Source organism: Enhydra lutris, unplaced genomic scaffold (assembly GCF_002288905.1).
Source record: "Enhydra lutris kenyoni isolate GAN:26980312 unplaced genomic scaffold, ASM228890v2 scaffoldscaffold3, whole genome shotgun sequence".
Taxonomy (NCBI): Eukaryota; Metazoa; Chordata; class Mammalia; order Carnivora; family Mustelidae; genus Enhydra; species Enhydra lutris.
Window position 1 is genome coordinate 40510411 of NW_019154087.1, and position 17694 is coordinate 40528104.

The window sequence follows — 17694 nt, forward strand, 5'->3', positions numbered from 1 at the left end:
TTCGGAGACAGTCTTTGATACACGAGTCCACTGTCTGCCAGGGCTGGTCTCACTGAACTAAGCCCATTTCTTGTTTTACCACTACTGTCTCTTTGCCTTTGGATTTTGTCGGTGGTGAGCAGCCAAACCTGGTCTGTTTGGGACCCCTGAGCCAAGTGCTCTGCACACAATCTACACGCTGAACCCCAGCATAGCTGAACATCCATGTAAAACTTTTGACTCCCCCAAAACTTTACTAATAGCCTACTGTGGACTGGAAGCCTTACCAAAGACATAGTTGAGTAACATGTATTTGTATACATTTTATATACTCTAGTCTTATAATTGCATAAGCTAAAGAAAAGAAAATGATATTAAGACAATCATAAGAAGGGGAGATACATTTACAGTACTGTACTGCATTAAAAAAAAAAAATCCACATATAGTGGACCGCAGTTCAAACCTGTGTTGTTCCAGGGTCATAGGTATAGGGAATGACTATTACAGTGGCTGGTGATAGCAAGCAATACCACCCAATAGATGTGAACTATTCTTATTATTATTTCACCCTTGTGTAGCTCTATAAAGTAGAGCAAGTTAAAATGCAGCAAACCAGAACCAGGCCTGAGAAGAAAATCAAAGGTGCCAGGAAACAACTTGTCTGACATCTCTTGGACAAGAGAGAATTTTATTTTATTTTATTTTATTTTTAAAGCTTTATTTATTTGACAGACAGAGATCACAAGTAGGCAGAGAAGGAGGCAGAGAGAGAGAGGAGGAAGCAGGCTTCCTGCTGAGCAGAGAGCCTGATGCGGGACTCGATCCCAGGACCCCGGGACCATGACCTGAGCCGAAGGCAGAGGCTTTAACCCACTGAGCCACCCAGGTGCCCCAAGAGAGAATTTTAATAGAGAAACTCTCCTGTGAAGGTTTTTCTCAGGGGGTGTTATTGTTTTTCATGTTTAAGTTTGGCCTTATCAAGGGACATGGTTTTGGAACCACCTGTCTAGTGGAAAGTAATCCTCTTAGGGATGACTTACATACAGGTAGAGAAGGAGATAACCATCAACATCCTAGAGAAACTTAATAGGGTCTCCATGGTCAAGTAGAGCTTCCTTGAGGAACACCCATCCTAACTCATTCACACAAACGCTGCGCTCTGTTTGAGGGGAATGGATTGCCTTGGAGATCCTGTTAGTGTACAATGAAATTCATTTTCATTTATTCAAGTTATGTTTATTGAATACTTATTCAGTGTTAGATGCTAGGGGCCTGAGGATACTGCGTTAAGAGGGAAAACCAATCCAGTCAGCCCCACCCCGACCTCATGGACTTCAGTAGAGAGGGAGACATTAGTCAAGTGATCACCAAAATAAATGCAAAAATATAGTAAGTGGTATTAAGGAAAGTTAGATGTTGCTATATCAGGTAATAGAAGGACTTACCTGTTTAATGGGATCATAAATGCTTCCTGGAGGAAATGATGCCAGCTGACAATGGAAAGGACCAGTCCTCTGAAAAGACTGAACACGTTGTGCAAAGGTATTGTGGTAGAAGGAAGTATGACACCTTTGAGGAAAAACCATCAGTGTGATTGAAGGAGCTAAGATATGCTAATAAGAACTAACATTTGTTGAGTACTTATTAAGCTCTAAGCACTTTACTGGAATTCTCACAATAACCCTAGGAGGAAGATACTATTGTCATTCCCCTTTTTACAGATGAAGAAACTGAAGGACCCAGAAGTTAGGTAACTTATTCAAGGTCATACAGTTAGTAGGAGGTAGATGGAAAGATTAGTTTGGAGAAGTAGGACAGGACCAAACCACGCAGAAATTCATAAGCCAAGTTAAAATTTTTGATTTTCATAAAAAGAAAAAGTTTACTGAAATATTAATGAGGAAAGAAAGCTCTGTGTACTGTGAGTGCATGTGTATAAATGTGAACATATTTGCATTTCAAAAGAGTCACTTGAGCTTAAGTGTGAGAACTAGTTGGAAGAATGGGAAGAGTGGATACTGAGAAACCTTTCAGGCAGTGACTGCGGTTCCCTGGACAAGAGCAAGAGGTGGTGGCAGCGGGTCGAGAGAGTTGGCCCCGGGGAAAAGGACAGAGTGGGAGCATTTGGGATGTATTTCGGAGAGAAATTGGATGAGGAGTGATGAGAGGATGAGGGGGTATGTCCAGGGTGCTCCTGAGGCATCTGGCTTGTGTAACTGAATGGACTATGGTGTCACTTTGTGACACACAGAATACAGAAAGGGGAGCAAACTCGGGCATGGGAAAGGTCATGATGCCCAGGTATTTCTTCAGACTCCTCCACTTGGCAATGTCAAGAAGACAGTTGTCTGTGTGGGGCTGGAGCTTGGAAAGGTCTGGGTTAAAGATTAAGTTAGGGAGTCATCTGTGACAATGATGAGGGAGAAGGTGAGCTGGGGACAAAGCACAAGCTGACACCCCACAACCAACACCACCACTTCCCTTCCCCGCCCCAGGTAGGATCTGTCTGACAATCCTCTGGCACTCCCGGCTGCCTTAAAGCTAAGGGGAAGAAAACCAATTGCTCAATATATAGATTACAGTCCTCCAGGACTGGAGTCTCCCTCAGTTTACAAATGCTTTAGTGATTTATAAGAAAAAAGAAAAGCATTCTTACCGATGACCTAACTTCCAGAAGGAAACTCCCACCTGTCTTAATGTTAATGCTTTGCTGGGGGAAAAACAACCTTAACTTGACAATGGCAAGGCCTCCAGGATCCCGTAGGTCCTCTTTAGCATATGAAAGTTCTTTTGAAAATCTCCCTTTTCCTCACCTTCCCCCAACTCCCAAGTACACAATCAGTCACCCCTCCCAACCCTGGGGCAGCTGCTCTTTCTGCCCAGGGATTCATCCTGGTGCTTTCATAAAGTCACCCATTTGCTCCAAAGACGTCTCAAGAATTCTTTCTTGGCCATTGGCCCCAGACCTCACCACCATTGAAAAATTATTTCAACAGTGGTAACTGCAGACCTGGAATGGATGAGAGCGGTCATCAGAGAGGATTGCTCCATATGTAGTGAGAAAGCCCAAGTTTTTCTTGGCCTCGATTCAGCTTTCACATCTTTTACTTCCTGATCCACACCCTCTCCTCTGTGAGAGCAAAACATGTCCAACTGAAAGTCAGAAGGAGAAATGTGTCAAAAAAATGACAGAATGGTTTGAATTAACCCTTGGTAACCTTCACTTGTTTCTTTGGGTCAAGTTTGAAGCAGTCCTTCTACAAGGAAATAATTAACCCAACAATTCTGCCTTAATCCATTTAGTGTCTCCTTAGTGTCAAAAAGCACTTTCTCTAGGAAATGGAAACTTAGAGGAAGCACAGCCAGAAAGTAACTTGCCAAATAATGCTTTCAAAGGTGTGGAAGAATTGTTTGTTTCTACGTGAGCTTGTCTTACAGGTATGGAAGAATGTGAATGCTCAGAAAGGTTGACTCTTCATTTTAAAAATGTTTTAATTATCAGAGTTCTTTTTTTTTTTTTTTAAGATTTTATTTATTTATTTGTTGGAGAGAGCGAGTGCACACAAGCAGGGAGAGTGGAAAGCAGAGGGAGAAGCAGGCTCCCCTTTGAGCACGGAGACCAGTGAGGGACCAATCCCAGGATTCTGGGATCATGACCAGAGCCAAAGGCAGATGCTTAACTGACAGCCACACAAGCAACCCCAGAGTTCTTATTTCATCCATAGCTTGCTAGGTATTGAGCATCCACCAAGGGAAAATACACATCTAGCTCTTTTTTTTTTTAAATATTTATTTATTTATTTGACAGACAGAGATCACAAGGAGGCAGAGAGGCAGGCAGAGAGAGAGGAAGGGAAGCAGGCTCCCCACTGAGCAGAGCCCGATGCAGGGCTTGATCCCAGGACCCTGGGATCATGACCTGAGCCGAAGGCAGAGGCTTTAACCCACTGAGCCACCCAGGTGCCCCCACATCTAGCTCTTATACCATCTATTCATGTTATTATTTTTTTAATAGATAATTTTCAAAATATATTTTTTAAAGATTTTATTTATTTTTTTGACAGAGAGAGAGAGATCACAAGTAGGCAGAGAGGCAGGCAGAGAGAAAGGCGGAAGCAGCTTCCCGCTGAGCAGAGAAAGCGATGCGGAACTCGATCCCAGGACTTTGAGACATGACCTGAGCTGAAGGCAGAGGCTTAACGCACTGAGCCATCCAGGCATCCCTAAAATATTTTATTTTTAAGTAATATCTACACCCAGAGTGGGGCTTGAACTCCCAACCCTGAGATCAAAAGTGCATGCTTTGCTGACTGAGCCAGCCAGCTGCCCAGATTCATGCTATTGTTAAAATAGCTCTGGGGAGCACCTGAATGGCTCAGTCAGTTGAATGTCCCACTCATGATTTCTGCTCAGGGCATGATCTCATGGTGGTGAGATAGAGCCCTATGTTGGGCAGTGGGGAGTCCGGCAAGATTCTCTCCTCTACCCCTCCCCTGGCTCACTCTCTCCTCTCTCAAATAAAAATAAAATAAAATAGCTCTGGCACATGTATATCTAACATCAGGGTTTTCATGAGATAAAAATCTGAACTTTGTGGGTGCCTCAGCAGCTTACATATCCGCCTTCCGCTCAGGTCATAATTCAGGGGTGGGGGATCAAGTCCTGGGTGGGGCTCCCCATTCAGTGGGGACCCTGCTTCTCTCTCCCTATCTCTCCACCACTCTCATGCTCTCTCTCTGAATAAATAAATAAAATCTTAGGGAAAAAAAGCTTTAAAAAAATCTGAACTTTAAAGGAAAGCACAACATAAAGTCTTAGTTCATAAGCCACTGAAGATGAACTTTATTACCGACGTTCAATAGCGGAAGTTTCCTTCTCCTTCTGCCAGGGATTGTGAAGTATGAGCACCAGAGGGGAGCAGGGGAGACATGCCAGTATTTTCTGGCCCATTTAACCGTCAGTATCAACAAAGCAAACAGTTAATACTCCAGTTTTGTGCCAGTCTGGGTTGTGCTTGTTGAGTGTATACAGAGTGCGTCAGAAACCTAGCAGGAAACAGATGGCACATTCAAATGAAAATCGTCCCAATAGTTTGATTAAATGGACCATTTTCAAAAGTGTGGGAAGGGTAGAGGAAAGCGACCAGGTCGGGGAGTTATCCCCAGGCTGATATCCCTAGACCTGAAGGGACGCAGGGAGGTATTATTAACAAAACCCAGAAAGAGTAATTATGCCCCTGGAGGGCATCACTTTGAGAGGAGCTGTGATCTTGGAGGGAAAGGAGGCAACCTGCTTTAAGTGACGTGATGGGGCAGGGAGTAAACTTCCCTCTCCTCTTTGTTGGGGCCCATCAGCTAAGCACTGACTTAGTCCTGTTGGGTCCCCCAATAATGGGTCCATGGTCAAATGAGCGAGATTGATACAAAGCGAAGGTCAAGCAAAGCTTTATTTCGCGCCAAGCATCAAGAATCAAACTGACCGGACAGGGACGTCTCTTGCAAAGAGGTGACCACGCTCTGCCTGCCAGACTAGCTTTTAAGGGCAAAGGCCATGTGGTTGGGCCTGGCCACTTACAGGTGGCCAATGAGATTGTAACACAGAGAAAGCTGCACAGTCCTGCTAGGTCACACATAAGTGACCAATTGAATTACAATTCACCCCATAGTAGATATTTGAACTAGCCTATCACCTTGGTCAGAATTGGCGCCCAAAACGTGGGACCCACACTCCTTGGTAGCTAGGGAGACAGTATGTGAGCTTTACTGATTGGACATCTCCACCTGGCCCGACTCATCCCTGCATTCGGGCTGTTATCTCTACCCGACCTGACCCACCCTTGTATTTGAGCTTTGTTACCTGGGACTGGTTTCCCGGACTTGCTTTTAAGTAAGTTCCCCTGGGGTGGGGGGGAGGGTCAATTTAAGTTTTACTGCATAAACACAAAATGGCTGTTCAACCAAGGTGGAGCCTCTCTGGCTAAATAGGCCCTTACAGTCCTTTACTGCCAGTTTCCTGAGTCAGAAAGCAGAGGGGAGGGGAGAGGAGGGGGGGAACTGGAGGGAGAAACAGTCACAGGGTTCTGGGGGTGAGCCCCGCATAGGGCTCAATGCTCAGCGGGGAGCCTGCTTCTCTCTCTCTCTCTGCTACTTGTGATCTCTGTCAAATAAATAAATGAAATCTTAAAAAAAAAAGAAAAGAAATTAAGCAGAACTGAGTTACTTCCAAGGTCCCTTTCAGACTTGTGTACTACCATCCTTCATTTGTTGAACAGAAAGTCAAGTAAAGTTAATGTCTTAGCCAAGCTGCTTAGATTAAAAATGTGTGTTTTCTTTTTATTTAGGAAGATGGATCACTGAAAAGCCATTACCAAACTGAAAAATCTGTATACTCAAAAATGTTCATCACAGCAGAGAGCAAATGCTGGAACAAACTTTATTTCTAACAGTTGGGGAAGAGTTCAGGAAATTGTTTGTTCAATGCAATGTTATATGGAAGCAAATAATCATAAATACAAAGAATTATGAAACAACATGGAAAATGCATATGATGTGATGTCAGGTAAAAAGGTGGGATTTGAAATTTTATATATACTCTGCTCATAATTTTTTTAAAAAGATTTTATTTATTTATTTGACAGAGAGAGAGATCACAAGTAGGCAGGGAGGCGGGGGGGGGGGGGGGGAAGCAGGTTCTCCGCTGAGCAGAGAGACCGTTGCAGGGCTCCATCCCAGGACCCTGAGATCACGACCTGAGCTGAAGGCAGAGGCTTAACCCAATGAGCCACCCAGGCACCCCTACTCATGATTTTTTTTTTTAAGATTTTATTTATTCATTTGACAAAGAGAGAGCAGGAGCAGGGGGAGCTGCAGAGAAGGCGGTTCAGACTCCCCGCTGAGCGAGAGCCCAATGGAAGCTCTATTCCAGGACCCTGGGGTCATGACCTGAGCCAAAAGCAGATGCTTAAGAGACTGACCCACCCAGGTACCCTATAATTTTTATTATTTGAGAGAGAGTGCACATGCGCCCGAACAGGGGGCGGGTCAGAGGGAGAGGGAGCCCCAACATGGGGCTCCATCCCAGGGTCCTGAGATCCTGACACAACGGACTGAGCCGCCCAGGGGCACCCCTCTCCCAGTTTTCTGATATCCTTGTTTTTAACTGTTGTGGCTCGCTGAATTGAAGCAACTGAATTTGATATAAGGTCAGTGTTGTGAAAAAAGAGTTAAATCTGTCAAAACACAAAATTACACTGAGGTGATTTGAAGATCTACTGGGTTTACTAAATGATTCATGAATCAGGCAGCATCTATCTCATCTAGCAAGTAGAGGGGAGCGCCTCAGAGCTAAACAAGAGAAATGTTTTTAAAGGCAGAGAAAGGGCACACACAACAAAAGAAGAAAGGAATTTATTAGCAAGGAATGCATTGTTTAGGAAAGGTTGCCCTCCTAAGGGGAGCAGAAGGGATGTATCAGTCCATTTCCTAGTATTGACCAGGAAATTCTATGCTCACAGGTTAAATAAAGGTTACATTCCTGTGGGACTGAGACTGCAGGGAGGCTAGTTTGTTATTACTCCTTTGCTTACGGACTTGGGGGCTGAACCTAAGTGATGCCATTTGGAGCCTGTGGTTTTCTTTTTAACAAATGAAATGATCAGAAATCAAAGTAGTTTCATTTAGGTGGCAAAACAGTGGATGAGTATTTTCTTCTCTCTCTCTCTCTCTCTCTCTTTTTAAGATTTAACTTTTAAGTAATATCTACACCCAATGTGGGGCTCAAACTCAGAACCTGGAGATCAACAGTTGCCCCTTCTTCTCTTCCCACCTACCAAGTAGAAGGGAGCTTTAAGGGGAGACAGAAAAGGAAGGATTGTAAAGGTAGAGAGGGAGTGGAAAAAAGGAAATTATTAGCCCCCCCCCCAAAAAAATCCATTGTTTTACACAAGGTCGCCCTCTAAAGGGAAAGGAGGGCAGTTTGTTGGTAAATTTCCTAGTGCTGACCCAGGACACTCCCCTGTGGACGGGTTGAAGGTTATGTATCTGTAGGGTTAAAACTGCAGTTAGGATAGGCATTAAGTTTTGGTTTACTGACTTGGGACTTTACCCTAACTCATGCCATTGGGCACTGTGGTTTTCTTTTTTTATTTTTATTTTTTTTTATTCATTTGACAGAGAGAGAGAGAGAGATCACAAGTAGGCAGAGAGGCAGGCAGAGAGAGGGGGAAGCAGGCTCACCGCTGAGCAGAGAGCCCGATGCGGGGCTCGATTCCAGGACCCTGAGATCATGACCTGAGCCGAAGGCAGAGGCTTAACCCACTGAGCCACCCAGGTGCCCCACTGTGGTTTTCTTTTTAATACATGTCAAATATTTAAATATTTCATTTATTTGAATTATAATTTAAATGTACCATTTTAGGGTCGCCTGGGTGTCTCAGTGTGTTAGGCCTCTGCCTTCGGCTCAGGTCATGATCTCAGGGTCCTGGAATGGAGCCCCACATCAGGCTCTATGCTCAGCGGGGAGCCTGTTTCCCCCTCTCTCTCTGCCTGCCTCTCTGCCTACTTGTGATCTCTGCCTGTCAAATAAACAATAAAAAATCTTTAAAAAGGTAAATAAATGTACCATTTTAAAATGCAATCAAAGTTGTACCTTAAGGAGGGCTGAAATTTTTCTGCCTCTTGATCTGAACAGAGGTTACCTGGGTGTATGTGTAACAAAAAATCATTGCATTATGTATTTATGATTAATGTAATATATGCTTATTTATACATGTGTGTGTATAACTTCACTAAAAGAGTTTTAAAATTGTAAACCATAACACATTATCTAAAGTACCCTGGAGAAATGAGATTGACTATAACTTTACATTTACCTCTTAAATTTTATCAGTACAACACAGCGTGATATTCCTGATTTTTAATTCCAAAGACAAAAGGTATTTTAGCATTCCTCTTTATCAAAGCTTCTTTACCAGAAAACCCTCTTCTCAGGATACAGTACCCTGCTATCTTGATGGACAACTTGGAAGGCAGTGACAACAGGACAGTAACTAAGCCTTTGACACATATGATTCTTAATAATTGCAGTAGATATAAAGAGAGTAAACATAGATGGAGACTGAAAGAAAACTATCTGAAAACACAAGACACAGGGGCTCTAATCATAGCAGCACTTGTCATTTTTACAGTACTTTCTATTTGCAAATTCTTCACAATCAGAATGTCTGGTACCAAGATGACCGTCATTTGATTCACAAAAAGTAGAGATGCTTGGGGCGCCTGGGTGGCTCAGTGGGTTAAAGCCTCTGCCTTCAGCTCAGGTCATGATCCCAGAGTCCTGGGATCGAGCCCAGCACAGAGCCCTGCAGCAGGCTCTCAACTCGGCAGGGAGCCTGCTTTCCGCCACCCCCGATGCCTCTCTCTCTGCCTACTTGTGATCTCTGTCAAATAAATAAATTAAAATCTTAAAAAAAAAAAAAAGTAGAGATGTAATGAGGTAAAATACTTGTCAGAAATTAACAATTGAAGCCAAAGCTAGAACACATGAGTTTTTGAAACATAATCCTGAGATTCAGATGTACTAGCTCTTCTGAGCGTCTTTAAAAGGCTGGGTCTCAAGAATATCAGAGTTCTTTAAAAAAGCCTTTTTGTTTAAGGTTCCAGGCTTTGGAGGTCCATTATAATTTTTTAGTCATTACTAGAGAAAGTATATCTGATATCTCAGTTTATGGGTAGCAATCTCTTCCAAAGTCCACTTATCTGCAGATATTTCCAGGTGAACAGTTATGTTCTAATGCAAACAAAATGTAAACTTCAGGAACTGTTTTCGTGTACAGCATAATTTATTTTCTTTGACCTGGAACAGAACCCATTTGGAGATGCAATGCGTCGTCATAAAATGAGAAGTAGCAAATCTTTCCCACTGTACCTGTGGCCTGGTTTCCGGTGTAGACATTAAGACTTCTTTCACTGTGAGCTTTTAAAGCAAGTCATTTACTTCCCCATATTTCTCATTCATCATGATTATCACGCAAATGTTTGAAAATATTAATTAATAATATTGTTTGACGACTCTAAATATGTCAAGACCAATTTTCCTCTCTGATTTCTTTCTGGCTTTATTGAGATATTATTGATACATAACCCAAGCAAATTTAAGGTATACAATGTGATGATTTTTTTTCTAGAATAACAAAAAATACATATGTGTATTTTTAAAGATTTTTTTAAAGATTTTATTTATTTATTTGACAGAGATTACAAGTAGTTAGAGAGGCAGGCAGAGAAAGAGGAGGAAGCAGGCTCCCCGCTGAGCAGAGAGCCTGATGTGAGGCTCGATCCCAGGACCCTGAGATCATGACCTGAGCTGAAGGCAGAGGGTTAACCCGCTGAGCCACCCAGGTGCTCCAACAAAAAATATTTTACCAAAACATAAGACTTACAGAGATTGGGGTGCCTCGGTGTCTTAGCTGTTGAGCCTCTGTCTTCGGCACGGGTCATGATCCTAGGGTCCGGGGATCGAGCCCTGCATCAGACTCCCTGCTTGTTGGGAAGCCTGCTTCTCCCTCCCCACTTCCCCTGCTTGTGTTCCCTCTCTTGCTGTGTCTCTCTCTGTCAAATAAATAAATAAATAAATAAATAAATAAATAAGACTTACCGAAGTTTCCAGACAAGCCATACGACATCATCGCAAGCTTTTTCTTGAAAGAAGGATTCTACACTTCACTCTCTCTCTCTGTCAAATAAATTAAAACAAAACAAAACAAAACAAAAACCTTTAAAGGGGGAAAAGGAGCCCATAAAATTAGAATAAAACTATCTTTCCCACTCAAAAAAAATAATAAAGAAAAACACCCATACCCCTGCAGTTAACCCTGACAACTACCTTCATTCACAGTGCTTTTTCTTTCTTTTTTTTTTTTTTTTAAGATTTTATTTATTTATTTGACAGAGACCACAAGTAGGCAGAGAGGCAGGCAGAGAGAGAGGGGGAAGCAGGCTCCCTGCTGAGCAGAGAGCCCGATGCGGGGCTCGATCCCAGGACCCCAGGATCATGACCTGAGTCGAAGGCAGAGGCCTAACCCACTGAGCCACCCAGGCGCCCCTCACAGTGCTTTATACTTAAACCGGGTTGGGGGAAAGGAATACAGGCAGAGCAGGGCCACTGCTTTTATTTTTATTTATTTATTTATTTAAAAGATTTTGTTTATTCATTTGACAGAGAGAGAGATCACAAGTAGGCAGAGAGGCAGGCAGAGAGAGAGGAGGAAGCAGGCCCCCCGCGGAGCAGAGAGCCCGATGCGGGGCTCAATCCCAGGACCCTGGGATTATGACCTGAGCCGAAGGCAGAGGCTTTAACCCACTGAGCCACCCAGGCCGCCCCCCACCCCGGGCCACTGCTTTTAAACGTTTCATGACAATACAGGTGATACTTCTAGCCCCAGCTCTTGCTTTATGACAGTGAATCAGGACAAGACACAGATTTGCTATCGTGCATTTAATCATCAAAGGACTGAAGATGTCTGGTCTTTTATTCTGTAATGTTTCTAAAACTGTGTCCATAAAATGCAAACAGAAAAGGAAGAAGTCTTGGCAGAACAGAAGTGAGGCACACTTGATATCAGATGGATTCTGAATATTATTCATAGCATATAGCCTGGTCCATGCTCTGGCTGTTTCTACGGCTTGGGCTTCCTCGGTCTTCCCCTGCTGTGCTCCATCATTTGCTAATGCATCATCTGGATTGGGAGCATTTAAAAAGCCTGGATGGACAGCAGAACAGTGCAGATCTGCACTGGGGGGACCACTTACCTTTCAAAATATCTAAACCTATTCTTCCCAACTTGTCTACATTAGGGTGATAAATTTCGGTCACGAAATGTACATTAGGGGCTTCTTTGGGTATTCTTCTGGAAGGAATGGTTCAAGTTGAAAAGTCCCTCCCTCAAAGGTGGAATCCTGAGGGCCGCTATGAAAATAACGGGTGTTGCTTCCATCTGGTTCTGCTTTAATGCCAGGAACTGGTTCTGCCATCAAATGCTGAGTTTCCTTGATAATTCTGAGGGACAGCCCGGCCATCTGGTCAGATCCTGAGTTCAGCCTCTGGTCTCAACAAAGTGATGAATAGATAGATAGATAGATAGATACGTGTCTATCTATCTATATCTTATATTTATAAATACAAATTTATATTTATAAAAATATAAATTTATATTATATAACCTTATTTATAAAATCAATTATTTTTATAAATAAGGTTAGATAATACTTGCATACCTTCATATAATAACCTTTTGTGTGGTGTGTGGTCCCTGATTTCCTTTTAAAATAAAGGCATTGGGGCACCTGGGTGGCTCAGTCATTAAGCATCTGCCTTTGGCTCAGGTCATGATCCCAGGGTCCTGGGATTGAGCCCACATCGGGATTCCTGCATGGTAGGAAGCCTGCTTCTCCCTCTCCCACCCACCCTGCTTGTGTTCTTGCTCTCACTGTCTCTTTCTCGATGTCAAATAAATAAATAAAATCTTTAAAAAAATGAAATAAGGGCACCTGGGTGGCTCAGTTGGCTGGGCGACTGCCTTCAGCTCAGGTCATGATCCCAGAGTCCTAGGATCGAGTCCCGAATCGGGCTCCCTGCTCCACGGGGAGTCTGCTTCTCCCTCTGACCTTCTCCTCTCTCATGCTCTCTCTCACTGTCTCTCTCTCAAATAAATAAATAAAATCTTTAAAAAAAATAAAATAAAATAAAGTCATCACTTAATATGTGCAGAACTATACAATTATATAATTTAAAATAAATTTATATAATTTAAAATATCTTTTCACTGGGGTGCCTGGATGACTCAGCCAGTTAGGTGTCCTGAGCTAGAAGGACCTCAGGACCTGATGGGTCCTGAGCTAGAACCTTGAACCTTGAGCCTTAGCCTTGGGCTCCCTGCTCAGGGGGATGTCTGCTTCTCCCTCTCCATCTGCCCCTCCTCCTGCTCCTTCTCTCTCTTGCTCACTCCCTCTCTCTCAAATAAATAAGTAAAATCTTTAAAATATCTTTTCACCACATGAATAGTTAAAATATAATTTGATATCTGTAATTCCAATAAGGTCATATAAGGTCATGTATTTTCATAGAATTAGCAGTGAAAAAAATTCAGTTGCTCTCTTCCTTAATAGTCTGTCATTTGACATTATTTTTAAAGATTTTATTTATTTATTTGACAGATGGAGATCACAAGTAGGCAGAGAGACAGGCAGAGAGAGAGGAGGAAGCAGGCTCCCCGATGAGCAGAGAGTTCGACAAGGGGCTCGATCCCAGGACCCTGGGATCATGACCTGAGCCGAAGGCAGAGGCTTTAACCCACTGAGCCACCCAGGCGCCCCTGTCATTTGACATTTGAGAACAGTCTGCAGTTTTCCCCAAAAAGATAACTTTTGTTTTCAGGGAAGGGAAGTTCTCTCACTGCTATCCTGTTACCTCCAAAGTCATGAGCCTCAAACTTTAACACTCACAATACTATCTGGGGTTGTTTGTGAAGGGTAACAATATGCCACCCCAAAATACACCTGTAGGAGTTTGGGACATGTGACCCCAAAATATGCCACTTTGGCATCATGATTCTTTTGGGCTGGAGGCACTTGAAGATAGCAAATGCAGAGAAATATAGATAAAGACTTTCTCTCAACTCTTATCTGCCTAAAGGCAGGCTCCAAATGGGACTCAATTGCTATAAATCTCTTCTTGGGAGTTTCACCACCCAGGGAGGATGGACTGTGCTCACAGGAGAGGGAGACTAAAAGTTGACCCCATACCCAGACATACTTTGCCACAAATGACCATACCTTCCTTCTTCTTCTCCTTCTCCTTTTTTAGATTTTATTGATTTATTTGACAGAGAGAGACACAGTGAAAGAGGGAACACAAGCAGTGAGGGGGAGGGAGGATGAGGGAGTGGGAGAGAGAGAAGCAGGCTTCCCACCTGGCTGGATGTGGGGCTCGATCCCAGGACCCTGGGATCATGACCGGAGCGGAAGGCAGATGCTTAATGACTGAGCCACCCAGGCACCCCTGTACCATCCATCCTCTAAAGGCCTGCTCATCTTTGCTAAATAAAAATAATTTGCTCTTTCCTCTAAAGTCTCCATCTCCCTTCCTCTTTCCCTATTAAAATGGTAGGTAAGCCTAAATGCTAAAGCTACCTCTATGACTTATTCATTTTTCTCTGGAATCGCCCAAGTGTGCATGAGATATGCAGGTTAACAACCTTCTGTTTGTCTTTCTCTTGTTAATCCATCTCTTATACAGTGGTCTCAGCTAAGAATCTAGAAAGGTAGGGGGGAAATTCATTTTCCTCCCCTATACTTGTTACAATGCAGATTCTTGGCTCAACTCCCCAAAGGGTCTCATTTAGTAAGTGTGGGTGCGACCCAGGAATATGCATTCTTAAAACATCCTGAGAGATTCTGATGCAGGTGGTCCTTAGACTACCCTTTTCCAAACCCAGCCTTTGGTTTTTATTGGAGGGCCTGCACCCTTAATTAATTAGTCACCACCTAAGAATGATAAGTAAAATTAGCCAAAGACATACACAAACACACACTCGTATTTGAGCAAAGTTTACACATATAAAGCCCTAAGATTGGGACTGAGCAGAATGCAGGACATATGTAGGAGAATCCCATGCTTCCGAGCCCTTGTTCTAACCAAATGCAAAGCGATGCTTTGGGGCTACATGATCCTCTTCTCCCTCAGTGTAGCACTGGAGCAAGAGAAGGCAATACAATTCCTCATTTGCAAATGTTTCATTACACAAGAAACAATGGTTTAGTAGAATTTTAAAATAAATATATTCATAAAAGATTCAAAGATTCTTAGAATTCTTTTTTTTTAAAGATTTTATTTATTTGTTTGAGGGAGAGAGGGGATCGAGCACCAGAAAGAAAGAGGGAGCACCAGGGGGAGGAGAGGCAGAGGGAGAAGGAGAAGGAGAAGCAGACTCCCTGCTGAGTAGCCCCCCCCACCCCCCAAACATGGGGCTGGAGCCCAGGACCCTGAGATCATGACCTGAGCCAAAGGCAGATGCTTAACCTACCGAGCCACACAGGAGCCCCAGATTCTTAGAATTCTTAAAAAAGTTTCTAAAAACTTAATGTTGTCTGGGTGGCAGGAAACCAGTAAAGGCCAATATTTGATTTTCTGACCCCCAGTATCTACTGTTCTACTGGTATTTGGGCTCTACAGGGGTGCCTCAGGAATGGGAAGCTCAGAAAGTCCTGAAGCAGCTATGTTGTACCTCTCATGGCCCTCATCATTAGAATTCTCTATTGCGGAAGAACTTCTGTCTAAATTTATTGGCCTCATTTTTGCCCTGTTCCCACCCACTGCAAGTATTTGAAGATTTTATTTATTTATTTGACAGACAGAGATCACAAGCAGGCAGAGAGGCAGGCAGAGAGAGAGGAGGAAGCAGGTTCCCTGCTGAGCAGAGAGCCCGACGTGGGACTCAATCCCAGGACCCTGGGATCATGACCTGAGCCGAAGGCAGCGGCTTAACCCACTGAGCCACCCAGGCGCCCCCCCACTGCAAGTATTTGAAGACCGTTTTGTTTTCTATTCCAAATCTTCATCTCCCAGGATAACTTCCAGGCTCCTTCAATTGTTCTTCATTTTTCCTATTTTCAATTCTTCACACTTACTGCCCGCTTTTGAATACTTTACCAAGATCCATCTCTATATGCCTCATAGAATACAAAATAAGGCAAAAAAATTGATGAGCAGATGTCTTAAATGTAGTTATTGATTTGCTGCAGCCTTCTTAGAGAAAGTATGGGGAAAGAAACGAGTTTCTCCTAATTTATGCAACTCTCATCATTCATTATTTATCCATTCATTCAATAATTGTATGTCAAGTACCTACTCTGTGCAAAGCACTGGGCGGGGTGTTGGAGATTACAAAACAAACAAACAAACAAAAGACAAAAGGAACTCCACTTGGGAAAGCAGGTAAGAAACAATTATAACAGAATAAAGGGGGCTGGAAAAAGGGTAAGTTTAAAAACTAAGAGAGAGCCTCTTAACCTGGAATGTTAGGAAGTGTGAGTGTCAGGGAAGTTTTCCAGGAAAGATGACATCTAGAATATCCTTGTCTAAATTGGCTTAGCACTCAAGTCATGCTCAGAAGTATATAAAGGCTGCTCTCATAGATGGGTTTAAATCACACACATGCAAATGAAATAAAGAAGTCTGAACAGGCCTGAGCACTGTTGTGAAATTATATTTATCATATTTAACATTGGCAGAGAGAGTTAGGGAAAGTCCAAGACTCAAAGTTGTTCACTCACAATATCAGATGGTGGAGGGCAATATAAAAGATATAACAGGACTCCCGCTGTGGGCAACACAAAACCAGTTCAATTTACTTTAAATTAGGAAGAGGATTAATTGGCTTAATGCTTGCAAATTTAAGGAATAAACTTCAGGAAAGGCTTTATTCAGGCACTCAAATGATGTCCTCAGGATATACTGTCTCATTAATCTCTAGGCTCCACTTTTCTTTTTCAGTGGCTTTGTGCTCAGGCAGTCCTGTGTTGACTTCAAATATCATTTTAGTTTTACAATCCCAAGAGAAAGAGTTTAGCATAATGCTAGAATTGACCCCCCTGTCTCAGCTGGGATTGTAGGCACACCTCTGAACAAATCATTGTGGTCAGGAGAAATTGTTACACTTTGAAGGCTGGCCTGGATAACATTCCCACTTCTGAAATCCGGGATTAGATTTACCCCTATCTGAACTGTATAGTGTAATACTTGGAAGAAGTAGTTTCTCAGGGAAATAAAGAAAATGAGATGCTTTCAGCAGAACTAAGACTAGACACTGGCCATTCAAAACCAAACACACAAAAATCTGGTTGTCCAAATCATAGGGACAAAGAGAAAATACATTCACATTTTTGGTTTATAGTCAATCGAGCTGTTCAATTCAGGATTTATCAACTTTTGAGCACAAGGTGCTATAAAATATGCTAAAACAAGCCAGACATAGCCCCTACCCTTTGGGAGAAATTGCCTAGAACTTTGCTCTCAAACTTGAGTATGAGATCTCTTGGGGAACTTATTTAAAATGCAAGATCTGGACCCACTACCAGACTTATTAAATGAATTTCTGGTATTGGGGTCTGAGGATCAACATTGTTTTAAAGCAGATGATTCTAATAGAAGCAATCCCTGCATAACACTTTAAGAAACAGTTGTCTATGGGGCTCCTGGGTGGCTCAGTGGGTTAAGCCTCTGCCTTTGGCTCAGGTCATGATCTCAGAGTCCTGGGATCGAGCCCCACATCGGGCTCTCTGCTCAGTGGGGAGCCTGCTTCCCCCTCCCCCTCTGCCTACCTCTCTGCCTACTTGTGATCTCTGTCAAATAAATAAATAAAATCTTAAAAAAAAACAGATGTCTAGATGGTATTAATAAATATACACACATAAAAATAATAATGCAAGGCAGAAGTAGAAATATTTGAGAGTTTCAAATTGTGTGTTTTAAGAGTTTAGAGCAACCTTTCTTGATCAAAACTCTTCAAAGTGTAGGGATAAAGGGTACATACCTCCATATCATCAAAGCCATGTATGAAAAACCCACAGCGAATATCATTCTCAATGGAGAAAAACTGAGACGCTTTCCACTAAGGTCAGGAACACGGCAGGGATGTCCATTATCACCACTGCTATTTA

General features: G+C 42.8%; 1 long non-coding RNA gene and 1 pseudogene across 1 annotated transcript; both read right to left on the reverse strand.

Annotated features, from left to right (window-relative positions):
- Nucleotides 1-1440: 1440 nt before the first annotated feature.
- LOC111153321 lies at nucleotides 1441-10706 on the reverse strand. The gene is made up of 3 exons (XR_002640992.1): nucleotides 10634-10706; nucleotides 2991-3133; nucleotides 1441-1549 (listed from the first exon to the last, which is right to left on the reverse strand). It is a non-coding gene; the product is annotated as an uncharacterized LOC111153321 (long non-coding RNA).
- A 385-nt stretch (nucleotides 10707-11091) lies between these two features.
- Nucleotides 11092-12054, reverse strand: LOC111152766 (annotated as a pseudogene).
- Nucleotides 12055-17694: the final 5640 nt, after the last annotated feature.